This window comes from Pinus tabuliformis, chromosome 4_2 (genome assembly GCF_031772625.1).
Source record: "Pinus tabuliformis cultivar Carrire ecotype Pingquan chromosome 4_2, CPIR1, whole genome shotgun sequence".
Taxonomy (NCBI): Eukaryota; Viridiplantae; Streptophyta; class Pinopsida; order Pinales; family Pinaceae; genus Pinus; species Pinus tabuliformis.
In genome coordinates this window covers 928,647,345-928,664,524 of record NC_142304.1, presented here as the reverse complement: position 1 = coordinate 928,664,524, position 17,180 = coordinate 928,647,345, and the positions used below count along the sequence as shown (strand labels likewise).

The 17,180-nt window shown below is 37.0% G+C and overlaps 1 pseudogene; it reads left to right on the top strand.

Annotated features, from left to right (window-relative positions):
• Positions 1–4,497: 4,497 nt before the first annotated feature.
• On the top strand, positions 4,498–6,045 carry LOC149172737 (nuclear speckle RNA-binding protein A-like; annotated as a pseudogene).
• The last annotated feature ends 11,135 nt before the right edge of the window (positions 6,046–17,180 follow it).

Below are 17,180 nucleotides of genomic sequence, written 5' to 3'. Positions count from 1 at the left end.
GAAGTCCCAATCTAGGTTGCAACCACTAATTCTAATCCCTCTACTTAATTCCTATCATGTCATAATTGTTTTGTTAGCCTAGTTGACTTGAATTTTAGTACTTATCTTAGTCTTTTAGTTTCTATGACTATCTTTCTATGTAATTCCTTTCTATGACTAATGAGAGAAATGTGCTTATAGTCTGGTCTACCCAGTAAAAGCATTAACCTCAGTTTTTCTATGCTTTCATGTGCATTCTAATTTACAAATCAATAATATATTTACCCCACAAAAAAAGTCATTCAAGTTTCATTTCTTTCCTCTTCTCTCCTAACAAAGAGCTAGGCCCATAGTGGATAGTGGACACACGTAGGACTCAGTGAATTAACTAGAACTCGTTTACCTGTTAGAAGAAGAAGAAAAAAAAAGAAAAAAAGAAAAAACAAAACAAAACAAAACTTTTTTTTTAAATATGATTTGGTGTACTACATGATGGCTATTAATTAACTAAAATTTAATACAAACCTTTTTTTAGACTTTAAATTGATATTTATTGATTTTTTTTAATAAAAGATAAAATAAAGAACAACTATATAATAAAAAGTATATATTCAATAATTTAAGATAACTATATTTTATTTTAAAATTAGATTATTAATTTTATGAAATAAAATAAATTAAAATTTTAAATTAATATATGTTAAATATTTTAATTTTAATTTTATTGAATTGAGGCTTCTGTGATCCATATCAGGTTTACGAGAGATTTTTCGACGTAAATCACAAGATCTATCATTTGTCGACACGTTTCGAACCAACTAGTGTGGTTCATCGTCAGGACAAGTTGAAGAATCAGAACTAGCTTTGCATGTTAAATAGCTTGAGCAGAGCTTCCAACGGCTAAAAAAGATCAACATCTAAATTTAACTAGAGACCATGGTCAATAATAATTAAAAGGAAGATAATTAAAATAAGGGACATTACCACTAAATAAATAGATTATATGTATAAATTAATTAAATTTAATTGGATGTTAATTTAATAGTTAGTTAGAAAAAATAATTATAATAATAATAAGGCAACTAACTATTTATAGAGTTATAACTAACTAATAAGATTATATGTGTATATAAAGAGTTATAAAAAAGGATGTTAAGCTTACTCCAAAAAAATAATAATAATAATAATAATAATAATAATAATAATAATAATAATAATAATAAATAAAAATAAAAATAAAAATAAATAAATAAATAATAATAATAATAATAAATAATGGCGGGGGACAGAATAAAAAATTTTAACTCCTCAAATAAAATAATGCAATCAAATAACAGATTAAAAACGATGGAGGGGGAGAGGCAGAACGGAAGAAAGCAACTAGGAAGAGAGGGCAGGGATCCAACACCTACTGATTTTCCAACCATCCTCTCTATTGAGATTGCTCGGCCTCTTTTCAATCTCAAGATCTTCCCTAAATTTCCGATGATGGAACTGCAGAACTCTAGCAATGACACTAGCCTCCTCAGTACAAACATGATGATTGGTTTTTTCCACATGCTCAGCTAAAGCAAAAGACTTTGATCTCCTATGCTTAAGGTTAGCTGCGCGTTCACTAATCCTTTGATTAATGGAGCGACCCGCCTCACCAATATATGGGGTCCCACAGGAACAAGGGATAATATATACCCCTTTCATATCTTTAGGGTCGATAGGATCCTTTGCTGATCTGAGGGACATACGAATGGTGTTAAGGGGCCTAAAGGTTACAGGGACACTATGCCTCTTGAGAATTCTTGCAATATTATCAGTGGTCCCTTGAACAAATGGAAGATGGACACCTGTAATCCACTCTTTCTGTTCCCTTTTAGCAAGAGAATTCTTGGTGGCTTTTAGGAAAACCTTCTGTCCCATGTATCTACTATAACCATTCTCAACAAAGACATCAAGGAGATGGGATTTTTCTTTCTCAAAACTCTTTTTATCTGAGATCCTTAGGGCCCGAGTAGCAAGGGTATTGAGAACCCCCATCTTCTGAGCTGGGAAATGGTGGGAACTGGCATGAAGATACTGCTCCGTATGCGTTTTCTTTCAAAAAACTTGGTGGGAGAGGGAACCATCACTATTCTTAGAAATCAGAATATCAAGGAAAGGGAGGCATCCATCAACTTCCTGCTCTTTAGTGAAATTAATGGCCAAGGATTGATTGTTGAGATGATCGAAGAAGAGATCTAATTCCTCTTTGCCGTGAGGCCAGATAACATTGGTGTCATCCACATACCTTTTCCAAAGCTTAGGCAGGAGACGGGAAGAGTTAAGAGCCTTGGACTCAAAATCTTCCATAAAAAGATTAGCAACGACTGGGGATAGGGGTGAGCCCATGGCAACCCCACAGGTCTGCTCAAACAACTCTCCTTCAAAACTGAAAAAGGTGGAAGTGAGGCAGATCTCAACTAATCAAGCGGTGTCAGGATATGTTAAGTTGTTGATAACCTCCAAGACCTCATTAATAGGGATGCAAGTGTATAAGGAAACAACATCAAAACTAACAAGAATGTCCCCAGGGTCAAGCTTAATGTCCTTGAGTTCATTAATAAAGGAAGTAGAGTCTTTTACGAAGGACTCCGTACGACCAACTAAGGGCTTAAGCCTTAACGCAAGGAACTTAGCCAGAAGGTAGGTAGGACCTCCAATGGTGTTGACAATGGGCCTTAATGGAGCTCCTTCTTTGTGAACCTTGGGGAGACCATAGATCCTGGGAGTGATAGGGTTGCTCTCAATGAGTTTATGGTGCAGGGAACTCACTGAGCTAATGGATTTAATGGCAATAGCCACATTCCTAGCAACCTTCTTTAAAGGGTTTTTGGAAATCTTTTTATAGCTACCACTATTATGAAGATGATCCAACATCTTATTGCGATAATCAACCCTGTTAAGAATGACGACAACTCCACCCTTGTCTGCCTTTAGAACAATGATATCTTTGTTCTGGTTTAAGGATCTGAGGGCTACTGATTCTTCCTTGCTGAGGTTGCTCTTAGGGGGCTTAGCCTTTCTCAAGACAACCGCACAATCCTGCCTAATAGTGTCCTTTATCTTATCAGGAAGACCTCTGATCCCAAACTCTATGTCACAAATGATATCATCTACAGGAATTCTAAGGAAAAATTTAATCCCTTACTCAAAACTTTAAAAACCGAAGGGGGAAAGGAGAAACTAGACAAATTAATAACCTTGTTATTAACATGAGAAGGGGGGGAGGATTACACGAACTATGGTTTAAATTCTTATTATTAAAATTCAATATCTTATTACTTTCCATGTTAGAATCATTTATATTATTAAATAATGTATCATTTTTAATATTATCATTATCCTTGTTAATAATCTCGACCCTAATACTATTATTATCACTATTATTATTATATAATTTAATTATTTAAAAAAATAAATGTGTTTTTAATGTGCAATTGTAAATTTAAATATAAAAGGTAAGGTTTTTTTTGGGTGAATCATGGTATCATTTTTTTTAATAAGCTTTCTTTAGTAAATATTTACAATTTTCAAAATAACAATAACAAAATGATTTCTTCCCCGGAAAAAAAATTCTTTATAGATAACAATAACAATGTAAATGAATAATATATTATTAAAATTAAATTTTCCTTATTAAATATTAAAAAATGCAAAATAATCTATAAATTTTATAATTAGAAAAACCACCATAAAAATATAAATTTTAATAATTAAATATTTTTTCCAAAATGAAAAAATATAATATAAAAAAAGTTATTAAAATAATATACATTAAGACCTATGATTATCAAAATGATTATCCAATTGAAAAAGTAAAACTCACATTTTCGTTAATTTTCCAAAACGTAAAAGAAATAGTATATTATATAAAATTTATAGTTATGCAATTCAAAAAGTGAATCACACACTTTAAAACAACTAACTAAATTTAAATTTAATAATAAGTTGTTAAATAATAATAATAATAATATTATTATTATTATTATTATTATTATTATTGAAAATTTAAATCTAGATTTAAAATTAAAAGTTTAATAAAAATAAACCTAATTTTATAAAAAATTATAACATTAAAAATTTAATACGATTACTATTTTTTTATTTATTTAATAATTAAATTCGGTTTAAATTCTATAAACCTCTTCCTTTTAAATATCAACATTCATATATTTCATATAATTACTAATCATGATATGAAGTTAAGAAAAAATAATCCCAAAAAAAAAAAAAAACTGTTTCGAGTTTAATTAAAGTTTAGACATTTGTAATAAGCATTATTAAACATTTAATTTATTTTAATATGTTATAATGCATTTTTAAGCCTATGAAGTGTCCAACATTATAGCCCTAATATTTAAATTTCTCAAAATATTTTGTTAACCTTTAGGGTTTAACGTTTATATATTTTTAATCTTTAATTAGTTTCTTAAAAATTATATATATAATTTACACTATATATTAAATATTTTTTTTGATAGAACAATGGCGGATGCTTCCTGGAGAGATGGCCGCTCACTAGGGTTTCCAGTTCCGGCCAAGCGCACTCGTGGTGATCTCCCGCCAGTAGGGATTTCTGGCGGTCGTGATATTTCTGGTTATTTTCCTGATGCGGCGGGTCGATCATTTCTACGGGAATCCAACGCCCCTGGATCTCTGGATTCTCACGTTCGAAATGGGCTCTCATATTCTGGTGGGGGGTTAACATCTGGTGATATTGGTGGTTTGGGAGGCTCCCTTGGGACAAGGTTGGGAGGCAGTGGAGGTTATGGAGGATTATCAGGTTCGTCCCTTCCTAACTCTGTTTTAATGGGTCAGAGGTCTGGCATTGGAAGTGTTGATCCTGGACTTGGGGGAAGTTAGGGAGCCTAGGTTTGGGCTATCAAAGGTCAGAGCCGCAGGGATTAAGAGAACCTTTGAGAACGCCTGATGAGCATCTTCCATCTGGCGCATCAAATACCCTCTTTGTTGAGGGTCTTCCTGCTGGTTGCTCTCACAGGGAAGCTGCACACATTTTCTGTCCATTCATTGGTTTCAAAGATGTTCGACTGGTACAAAAGGAGGCTCGACGTCCTGGTGGAGATCCTCTTGTGTTATGTTTTGTTGATTTTTCCGATGCAAGATGTGCTGCAACTGCGTTAGAAGCGTTACAAGAGTTCGCCTGTCAGCAAAACCCTAGCCTCAAGGGATTCATACGGAAGAAATATTACGCTCTGGAAGGCTGCTCATTCCCTTTAGAACCTCTTCTGCCTCCCCAGAGCAGTCGTTACTCTGTATTTCATTGTCAGAATTCTTTCTGCTTCCTGGAGTTGCCTGGACGGAGCATCTGGGAGCTCTTTCGGGCGGAAAGAAATGACAAACTCAATGCCCATTGGACTCCCACCTCCTCTCACAGGCCCCTGCGGCAAGTTCAGGGAAAGGTGGCCCTCCAAAGCACCAGCTTCCTCTCATCTCAGATTTGCAGAGGAAAGCAGATGTCAGATCACTCTGCCTATTTCCAGATCCAGATTGTGCTCCTTTCTGGCAAAACTCTACTTCAATGGGTATGCTCTTCGGATCTGGTGCAGGACCTCAAGCAAATCCTGGATTCTAGGCTGGGGATTCCCTTTGTAGCCCAACGACTCCTCCATGAAGGTAAACAACTTGAGGATCTTTATCCCCTTTCTTTTTACAACATTAAGAGAAATGCCTCCATCTTTTTTTCCCTTCGTCTGAGAGGGGGAGCTGTTGGACAGTCATCTTCAGCTGCGGCTTTCTCATACAAAGATGTTGTCCATGCTCAGTTGCCCAAAAAATCAGCTCCACCAGCTCAGGCTCCCAAACCTTTTCTGGTGGATAAACTGGAGGAATCCCCCTCCATTGAAATAATTCATCCAATGTTGGATGAACAATTCCAAAATTATGCAGAGTATGGCATCATTTGCAGATTCAATGGGCTATGGCCACGCACAGCAGATCTCTACCAATGGATACACTCCAACTGGACCAACAATTGCAAAGTTTTTCTCTGCTCAAAGGGTTTCTTCATTGTAGTGTTTGTTTTCAGTGAGGACTACCAAAAAGCATTAACTGAAGGCCCATGGTTTTGGGGCTCAGCAGGTTTATTCCTCACCCCTTGGTTCCCAGATTTTGATCCCTCTACAGCAACCATCACCAAGCTCCCCATCTGGGTCAGACTTCCTAATCTCCCGGCGCATCTCTGGCACTTTGCTGTATTCGAAGGAATCGACAATACTCTAGGCCGCTTTCTAGCCACAGACACCTCTAGAGGAGAAAAGGGCATATACACCTTTGCCAGAATCTGTGCAGAAATAGACATGAGCAAAGGTCTTCCTGATCAAATTAATCTCAAAATTGGAGACTTCCATTGGACCCAGACCCTGGATTACGAGAACACAGCCTTTCGCTGCCGAAATTGCCATCTCACAGGGCACCTTCAGAGCTGTTGTCCCTCGATGCCTGCCCAAAAGAAGAAAGCCAATCCTAAGCCAAAATCCAAAAGCTGGAAACCTCATGATCCTCCCCCCATGGATGATTTTGATACCAGCTCAGATGAAGAGGAAGAGAATGCGGAAGGAATGGAGGCAAAGCTGGCACAGGATCCGCCCTCGCCTGGTCCTGAGGAATCTTCTGTCCCACCAAACTCTCAGAAAAGAACTCTTGAGTCCTCTCCCTCAGATTCAGACAAGGAGACCTCTCCATCAGCCCAGCTCAGTTTGCAAATCATGCCAGCTCAGCAAAGTCATCTTGGATGGGTCAAAGTTGGGAAAAAGAAAGGAAAAAAATGTCGAATAGTGGATTCTACCCACGTTGGGTAGAATCCTTTGTTCTGCTCTTGTAAATCTATTCTTCTTGTTACTTCTCGCTTAGCACTGCCCTCTTTTTTTCCTCTCAGGGGCCGAGGTGTCTACCTGAAGTATTTGGCTGTAAATTACTTTTGAAAATAGTTAATACAAAGAGATCTATCAAGCTTACAAATATATATATATATATATATATATATATATATATATATATATATATATATGTTAAATATTTTTAAAAATTATAATAATTTTTTATAAAATTGTAAAATATCTATAAAAAAAAATTATAGTTAAGTTTTTAAAGACCAATTCAAATTGTAATTAAATGTAATATTTGTATCTTTAGGAAAAACTCATAACTTTCATTAAATTAGATAAGAAAGTTAAATGTTGTAGATGCACTTTGTGCATTCTAAAATAGTTGTCCAAAATAATAAGGTGTCATAAAATGAACAGTCAGAATATGTTAGTTTATTAATTAATATAGAGCAACAGTTGAATGTTATATATGAAAAATGTTTCAAAATACCATATTTTTCAAGAATATTTATTGTTAGTAAATTCGTTGTAGAAAATAAAAATAAAAATTTGTCTCATTAATAGACCATATCAATAAAATATCATAAGCATGAAACCCTATGTAAAAGTCGTAAGAGAGATTGAATTAATAAAAATATCCAACAACGTAAGTTGGTTGAAAAGACTCATCTATATTGTCATCAAGGTGCTTGAAAATATTCCAAACACCAATCACTTGTAATGTACCAGCCTTTGAAAGAGACTATGTCATGGTATTCCTCTCCCTATAGATATGGAAACGTATAATACTCAAATGATTGCTTTAAATGGATAATCTCCTCTAAGGTAAAAGGTAGTATGTGGTTGTGAGATCCCTCAATAAAATTAAACCAATTTATTACATTCATTGAGTCGAAAAAAAACTGTACTGAGTGATAATTGTTTTCCATAGCCAAACAAAGAAGAAGTTTGAGAGAGTGAAATTTAGCATAATTATAAGTGCCCTTACCTAAACAAATTTGTGATTTGTTGTTGAGATATATGGCAATTCCACCACTGCAAATCCCGTCATCATTTGAGGCATCACCAAAATAATCCCAAGATGCCTCGTGATTTATAATTTCTTAAGAGATGACCCTAAGGTTCTTTCAAGACTTTGATGACAACAAGAGAGAAAATATAGCATGAATTTCAGCCACAAGAATATCAGGGAAAAATGGAAGTTCCCAGAGTATAGCCTTGTTTTTAGACAACCACACTACCCCTAAAAAATGAAGGGAGGAATGTTCTTTTGGGATACATCCTTTGAGGAGTCCCACCAACACTTGCAAGATTAATTTATCATTCTAGTGCAAGTTATAGCCTATGCACCATTCAATTTTTTTCCATACACATTGAGTAAAATAACATTTCAAAAATAAATGATCAACTGATTCCCCAACATTCTTATGTAACACACGGCAATTGGGTCCCACTTTTTTCCTTTTTTGAAGGTTATCCCAAGTTGGGACCTTATTCTCAATAATTCATGAGAGGAAAACCATGGTTTTTTGTAGGGAAAGTTAGTTTTTAAATATTTCCCCACCACCAAGCTAGATCCACTTATTTTCTATTTGCAATTTGATGTATGTAACCAAAATTTGGAGTATATTATCCAAACGTGGAGTGTACCCAACATAGAGTATCCTCTCATTCTGTAATGTGAACATATGAAGAATTCAGAGTTGTAATGTAGCTTTTCCATGTAGCCCAGTGCTCCTTAGGTAGAGTGAGTCAGTGAGTATCCATCTAATCCTGCGAGTAAACAGTAGTACGACCATCATCAACAATATGATACAAATATTTATTTCCATGCTCATTTAGATATGTGATCATATTGTGAGGTAGATTGTAATATTCCCCATAACCAACCCAGGTATCCATCCTACTGCACAACTTTTCACCATTATCAACACTCCATGCATAACCGCTTTTAAGAAGTAAAAGGGATGCTAGAATCACCTCCTAGGTGGCATAGGAATTAGGAGAGCATTTTTTTGTAATTATTATCCAATACTCCATAGAGAGAGGAAAGATATTTTTCTTGTATACGACTATAATCCAAACCCTATTAGCTGCCACTAGTCTCTAGCCAACCTTTTGAGCTAGGGGTTTAACAAAAATATAAAGGTATTTTATTCCCCATGTGCCCCAAGCTTTGGACAATGCAATCCTCTCCCACCTAATCTAGGGATGAACAAATTCCTCCTTTGATCCTACCCAGCGAAATATTGAACAAAGCTTTTTGATTGATTCAATAATAACTTTGGGAACTAGGTAAGGGTCATCCAACAAACAAATATTAATTCTAAAACTGATTTTACCAACACACAACTCTTAGCTCTCAATAACCACCTAATATTTTATTCACCAAGGTGTGGGGTAAGGGGAAAGGAGGAAAGCAGAACCTAAAGAAAATCAACGAGGATAGACAACTTAGCCACAATAGTTTCAAAATCTTAGAAGAAGATATAGGAAACAATGGGGAAAACCAGAAATCGGAAACTAAAACCAATGAGAAGGATAGGGATACTAACATGGAGGACATACTGGAGAACAACCAGCAACAGGATGATCCACTGAGCATTGTGGAGCTCAATAGGGACCATGAGATGACCCCAAGTGAGGCAGAAATGGAGGATCATGAACTACAGGAGATTCTTGAAAAGGAAAAATTGGATCTGGAAAAGTTTTTGGAGCAGGGTATTACCAAAGGAGTTGACTCCCTGCCAAAAGAGGAGTTTGACAAGGTTCAATAGCTCTTCCTATGACAATCACAGTCGAAGATTTCTGGAGTGAAAAGAAACCATGACAGTGAGGAAAATAGAGGGATGAAGATAATGGAGGAAACATAGGGGAACTCTTCCAAGAACCCAAGTAGGAAAAGAGGAAGGAAAAGCCAGAATGAGCTGTTGACAGAATGTGGAAAGCTCATGATCAACTCAAGTAAGATGAAAGATCTCACCTGTTACTCTTTTACAAACCTATCTTAATGAATTTTACAACATGGAATATTAGGGGCCTAGGAAGTAAAAGGAAACAAAGAAATTTCAGTAGTAGAATAAAAGAAGAAAAACCAGACATGGTTTTCATTCAGGAAACGAAGTGCTCAATGGATAAAATCACAAAAATCCACAACAAATGGTTAAGCAGGTATGAGTATCTATAGGTTAAGGCAGATAGCTCAGCAAGAGGGATTCTGACGCTTTGGAATCCCTGAAAACTTGGAATATTGGATGCGGAAGCGTCCAGGAACTATCTTTCGTTGGTAATACAGCCTGTGGGTGGTAAGAAAATTTACATGTTTAGAAATGTCTACGAACCTCAAAAACTAGAAGACAAACTCAAGCTTCTCACTTCCCTTGAGGAGCTAAGAGAGAGACATCCTAATATACCCTGGATTCTGGCAGGAGATTTCAATATGATCAAGTCTCTTACAGAGAAAAAAGGTGGCACCAAAACACTAGGTAGAGACTCCACTGCCTTCCAGAACTTTATAAATAACATGAGATTAGTGGATGCTGAAAAAATAAATGGCTCTTTCACCTAGAACAATAAGAGAGGAGGGGCTTCTCAAGTTGCCTCTAAACTAAATAGATTCTTGATCTCAAAGGACCTATTTCTCACGGGCCCTAACATGTTAGCTTTTATCCTTCCATTTGGAGGTTTAGACCACTGGCCTGTCCAGCTTGAAGCCACTTTTATGGGTACACCGAGGAATAGACCTTTTAGGTTTGAAAATATCTGGCTCTCTCACCCTAACTTCACCAACAACATTGAGAAATGGTGGATGGAAGAGTTTCCCTTTCAAGGCACTAAAATGTACATGCTACAACAAAGAATTAAACACATCAAAGCCAGACTCAAAGATTGGAACAAAAAACAATTTGGCAACATTTTCAAAGGCAAAAAATAAGTTGAAAAAAAACTTCAGGGGATTAATCAACTTATGATCACAGATGGCTTTACCGAGGAACAGAATACTCAAGTTGATATTCTTCAGAAGGAATGGGATGATAGGTGCAGGCTAGAGGAGTTTTTCTGGAGACAGAAAACGAGAGTACAATGGATTAAATAAGGGGAAGAAACACAAAGTTTTTTCATAAGTCAACTTTGAGTCATGGCTCACATAACAGAATTTTGAAACTCAATGATTCTCAAGGAAAATAGCTCATTACCCACAAAGAAATGGAATCTGTCATAGTTCAACACTTCCTTAACATTGCAAAGGAGCCTCTCTTAGATAGGTCATAGTTTATTAATAAATTCACAAGGTACATCCCCAAGCTGGTAACAAGGGAAGACAATCATAATCGCAACAGGCTAGTATCTGAAGAAGAGGTCAGGGAAGTTAACAACGAGATGGAAAATGGGAAAGCTCCTAGCCCAGATGGTTTCAATGTGGACTTTTTCCAAGCATGCTGGAAAACAATCAAACATGACATCCTTAATGCAGTTGAAGACTCAAGAAGATCCAGATCGATCCTGAAGGCTCTCAATGCCTCTTTCATAGCTTTGATTCTAAAGCAGGAAAAAGCCATCACACCAGACAGATTCAGACCCATAGCTTTGTGTAATGTGGTGTACAATATTATTTCCAAAGTGATCGCTAACAGACTCAAGCCACTTCTTCTAGCTCTTATCTCAGCAGAGCAAACTAGTTATGTGGAAGGAAGACAGATTCTCAACAATATCATTCAAGCTCATGAGATGGTACACTGTTTGAAAAACAACAAGCAAGCTGGAATGATCATACGGCTTGACCTAGCGAAATATTATGACAAGCTAAGCTGGTCCTACATCAGAGAAATGCTAAAAGCTTATGGAATTGACCACAATTGGATCAGATGAGTCATGGCCCTTGTATCCATGGCCAGTTTTTCAATCCTGCTTAATGGACCACACTCAAGAACATTCATGCCTTCTAGGGGTCTTAGACAAGGACATCTACTCTCCCCCTTCCTCTTTGTGCTTATGATGGAAGGGCTAGGCAGAGCAATAAAAATGGCAAGTGTTAAGGGAAGAATCCATGGTTTGAAACTCACCACAGATGGTGTGGCTTCAACTCACCAACAATTTTTGGATGACACTATGCTATAGGGCATTCCCACGGTCAAGGAAGCCAAAGCTTTTAAACAAATCCTAAATGACTTTTCCATGGCTGCTGGTACAAAGGTAAGCCTTGACAAATCAAAAGTTTTCTTTTTTAAGACTGACATTTCTATTCAAAGAAACCTTACCAAAATTCTAGGGTTCCAAAGGGATTAGTTACCCTCTAAGTACCTTGGAATGCCCCTTACAGACAAACCTCTAAGCAGGGGAGTTTGGGAGCCGATCATTAACAAACTTCAAGATAGGATCTGGAAGTGGACATGTAGATCTTTGAATTTAGTAGGGTGCCTTGTGCTCACAAAATCTGTCCTATAGGCCATACCCATTTTCATGATGTCATCTCTTCCTGTTCCTAAAGGAGTTTTGCAAAAGATCAGGAACATCCAAAGAGATTTTCTTTGGGGCAAAGGGGAAGAGAAAAAGAAATGGGCTTTAGTAGCTTGGGATAAGCTCTACAAACCTGTGGCCCATGGTGGTTTGGGGCTTCATGACCCCGAAACACTCAGTAGAGTTTCGGGTGCAAAGCTTTGGTGGAGGTGGCTCAAGGATTCAACATCCCCTTGGGCAAATCTTTGGAAACAAAAATATGCACATAATTGGTAGGAAAGGGATCATATTTGAATGTCTGGGCTTATCAAGGGCTCCCGCATTTGGAATCTTGCTTGGGAAAATAGAGTCATTGTCCAGCAGCACGGTTTCTGGGAGTTCCGAGATGGGAACTTGGCAAGATTCTTGGAGGATAACTCGCAGCAAGAACCAAACCTATTTAGAGAAGAACTAACCGAACTCAAGAATGACACTAACAACAAAGGTTTACGCATGGTAAGTGATTCATGGGATTAAATAAGGAACAATTTCAAATGGAGAACTTGGAAGGATCTAGGCTACAGGGAAGAGAGCCCTTTGAAAGCTCAGGCAAACTCTCTTTCTATGGACTTAGAACAAAGGAAGATTTTGGTTTTGTCCTCGTCTAACTAACTAAGATGGGGAAGAAACGCAGAAGGTAACTTTAACCTCAAAGAAGCCAAGCAGATAGCCACAGGGTGTGATTATCAATACCCTGATAAGGCATGGAAGGACCTTTGGCAGAACCCGCATTGGATGAAAATAAAGATGTTCATGTGGTTGGTTCAACAAAAGAAAATTCTAACTTGGGAAAATATTCTAAAGAAAGGTTTTGTTGGCCCATCCAAATGCTATTTGTGTGGTACACAAGAGGAGACAATGGAACACTTACTCAACCTTTGCCCTTTCACCTCAACCTTGTGGGATTGGGTGGCCTCAGTCTTCAGACAAACTGACAGGGATGGCCTCAGTATTACCAACACTCTGAGGAATTGGAGAAGAAACTTCTCAAGTAATGAGCTCATCAACAACGCTTGGACTTTGGTTCCAGGCTTCCTAATCTGGGATGTCTGGAAAGAAACGCAATGGCATGATTTTCAAAAGCAAAACTGACTCAATCCAGAACACTATTTCACAGATATTAAGACAACTCAAAGAGACTATTGGTGCCATGTTAGGGAGACCTCGTGAGGAACCAACTCTACCCCAGGACAAGTGTATACTACTGCAATTGGGTCTCCAATCGCAAGTTCGCCAAAGCATACACAAGGATGTAAGCAAGATAAATGTTGATAAAGACTTTTGGCAACCTCCACCTCATGGTTTCAGGAAAATTACATAGATGGTGCTTCTAAAGGTAACCCAGGGATGGCTGGGTTTGGCGGGGTCATCGGAGATGAGTATGGGTGCATAAAGGATATCTTTCATGGTCATCTGGGAACAACAACAAACAACATGGTAGAGCTCATGGCCTTATGGAAGTTCTTGGAAATACTAATTGAGTCAAATTCTCACAATGCAATTATTGAAGTTGACTCAGAATTGGTTATTAATGCGACCAAGAAGATCTGCAATGGAAAAGAACCTCAAGAAGTATCCAAACATTGGCAACTTTTGCAGGTCTTTCAGCGCATTCATTCCCACCTACAAACCATGAGACTAGCCAGCCTCGTTCATGTGCGAAGAAAAGCCAATATGCTAGTTGCTCATCTGGCGAATGAAGGAGTGTTGTGTAAAGAAAGTTACAACATGTATATGTGGGATTCAATACCCTTTGGGAATTTGCGGGAGGATTGACAAAGACAGGCAGACAAAGACATGGAAAACTTCCATACTATTAGGTTGGAACAAGAAGGAAGACTAGTGGAAGTTAGAGAAAGTGGTGTTGTAAGCCTTTCTTAACAGTTTGATTTAAAAAAAAAGGTGGGGGGGGGGGAAGAGAGAGAAAATTGTGCAAAACAAAGCTTTCCATAGGGGAGAGGCACTTGGTAATCAGCATGTGTCTTAGCAGGTTGCCAGCCATGGATCCTGACTACCTTTGTAATTGTATGGCCATCGGGTGGAAAAGTAATCAGAGGATAACCACAAAACAAACCCGATGCTTTATAGATAAGTGGTTTATATTCCTCACTGGGTTCGAAAAGGAAATTAAATACCTTGCAGGTTTTTGATTTGATATCTTGGAGGAACGTCAGATCATCAAGGGCTTTATCGTACGGGTTTCAAGTTTTAAAAGTTCTCAAAACTTATGTTTCAAACCGGACCCGAACATTCTTTAAACTCTAGCTCTCTTTCCTTATTGGGTCTGTGCACCGAGTAAAAGGGATGCTTGTTGCCAAAATGCTAGTTTCATGATTGTTAGATCTCACGAGATCTTGGATGGAGATTTTGGTAAGCCTCAAATTGAGGGTTTTGGGTTCTTTTTCGAGCTGTGTAGTTGGTTACCCCTTATAGGGTTAGCCCATGTTGGTCCTTACATTGTAAGGCCTTGTAAATTATGTAATATTTCTTTTGGTTAATAGAAGGCTCCCCTCTTATTTGACCAAAAAAAGAAATAGTGACAATGTGTCACTGATGGATTCCAAATCTTGCCTTTATCATTGCTAAAAACAAGGATATCATCAACAAACAAGATATGGGTAATCTAAATATTCTTTGCAAACTCAATTCCCCAAAAGTCCCCCCTCCTTTTAGATGCCAAAATAAGTTTTATAAGGCCCTATGCTATCAGAAGAAATAATAGTGGAGATAAGGGACATCCTTTTATCAATCGACATTGGGCATCAAAAAAATGATATATTGCTCCGTTAATAAGGACACCAAAAGAGAGAGAGGTGAGACAAGAAATTACCTAGTTTATGAAAGGAACTTCAGAACTCAAGGGGTCGAGGATCATCTGAATATAGACCTAATTGACCCTATCATAAGACTTTTAAAGTTTGAATTTTAATGAAAATCCCCTTCAGCTTTTGATTTTTCAAATTTTGAGGATCTTCTTGTGTGACTTGAATGGCCTCATAACTTTTTTTTCCCTCCAAGAACACAAACTACTTGCTAGACACATTCTTGGAGTGTGTGGGTCAAAGTGTGATAGTAATGATTTTGGCAATTAATTTGTAGACATATTTGCATAGATATATTATATTTAGTTCATCAAACAATTTGAGATCATCAGCCTTTGGAATGAGTGCAATGAAAGTTGAATTAAATGTATCCACGATTCTCCCATTCAATTCTAACTCCTCCACAACCTTTAGTATGTCTACCCCTAGAAGATCGTAAAAGCCCAAATAAAATTCTATACCATATAGCGATCAAGTCCTAGCCTCTTATCTTTTTGTATTCCATGAAGGAAAAATTGGAACTCCCCTTCAGTTCCTAGGTTTATAAGTCTCACATTATATTCTTCATTTGCAAAGCAAGGGAAGAAACCTAGCATGTAAACTACTTTAGATATAGTAGATTCCTCTTAGGCTCAAAATAAATTTCCAAAATGATTTCTTCCTGGAGAAGCCAAATCCTCAAAATATGTATCCCTTCCCCCTTCAATATTATTAATAGACAAAATTGTATTCCAAATTCTTTGAGCCTTGGTATAATTTTGAAAACAATTGGTATTTTCATCGCTACTCTTCATCCATATTTCCCTTCTATTTAGTCTCCATAATTATTCCTTTTCTCACAGTAGTCTCATTCTACTGGACTCCATCTATAGAAGTATCTTCTTATCAACCTCTAAGTTATAAGGACCTCCCTCTTTATACTCCTTCCTTTCTAGTTCTTCTTCTACATACTTCAACTCTAATTCATCCATATTTTTGTTTTGGATAGGCCATTGGATTGTTACCTACTTCACCCTTTTTAGATTCTTAGGAAAGTGCTAGCCAATCAACACCTAAGGGATCTAATGATATGAAAGCAGCTGCAATTAGCCTTCATCGCCCACATAGGATGCATTAAATTTAAATGGATTTCCCAATTTTTTATTTCCTCCTTTGAGATCCAAAAACACCATACGGTGATTAGATATGCCACCAATGCCAACCCATTATCAGAATAGAGGGATCCTTTCGATCAGACCTTCTTCCATTAGAAACATGTTAAGGAACTTAGTCACTAAGGCATCCCCAATCATTTTTTTCTACCAATATGACTTCTACTTAATCAAATTTACATCTATAATCCTATCGTTGAAAAATTTAAACAAGAAGTAAGCATCCATCGATTCTAGAAGATCACGAGGCACCTAGACTTTAGATGCCCTTAAAGATAAATTTAGGTCCCCTCTAAGTACTATATCGTCCACCTTCCTAAAGGACTTATTCAATAATTGATCCCATAATGGGGCACACTCGTGACAAATGCCATATATATTGACAATAGCGAAATCCATACCCTTCTCTTAAGAGACGATTTTTTCCCATAAAATCATATTTGTGCCCTAAGAAATATTAACATTGAAGTATTTTGGTTAAAACCCATTTTCATTCCTCTAGATCAACTTCTCGCATCAGCTTCCAATAAATACCATCCAGGAAAAAAAATTCAAGGGCCTCATAGATCTTATCACAATCACCTCATGGTTCCTGTAGTAGCAATATATGCAGATTTTCTCATTGCAACATCCTTTTTAAAGCTAGTTTTTCCAAAACAATCCAACCCCCTATTGTTGAAGAGATAATTATCATGACGAAACAATGTCTGGTGCTTATGTTACTTTAAGCACCTTGTCAATAGATTGTTGTATTCCCTCGACCATGTCAATACGTGAGTTTCTTTTGGCCTTTGAGATATTTTATCTTCTTCCTATTGTTTGTCCATTTTCCAGATTTGGTGATATAGCAGCCA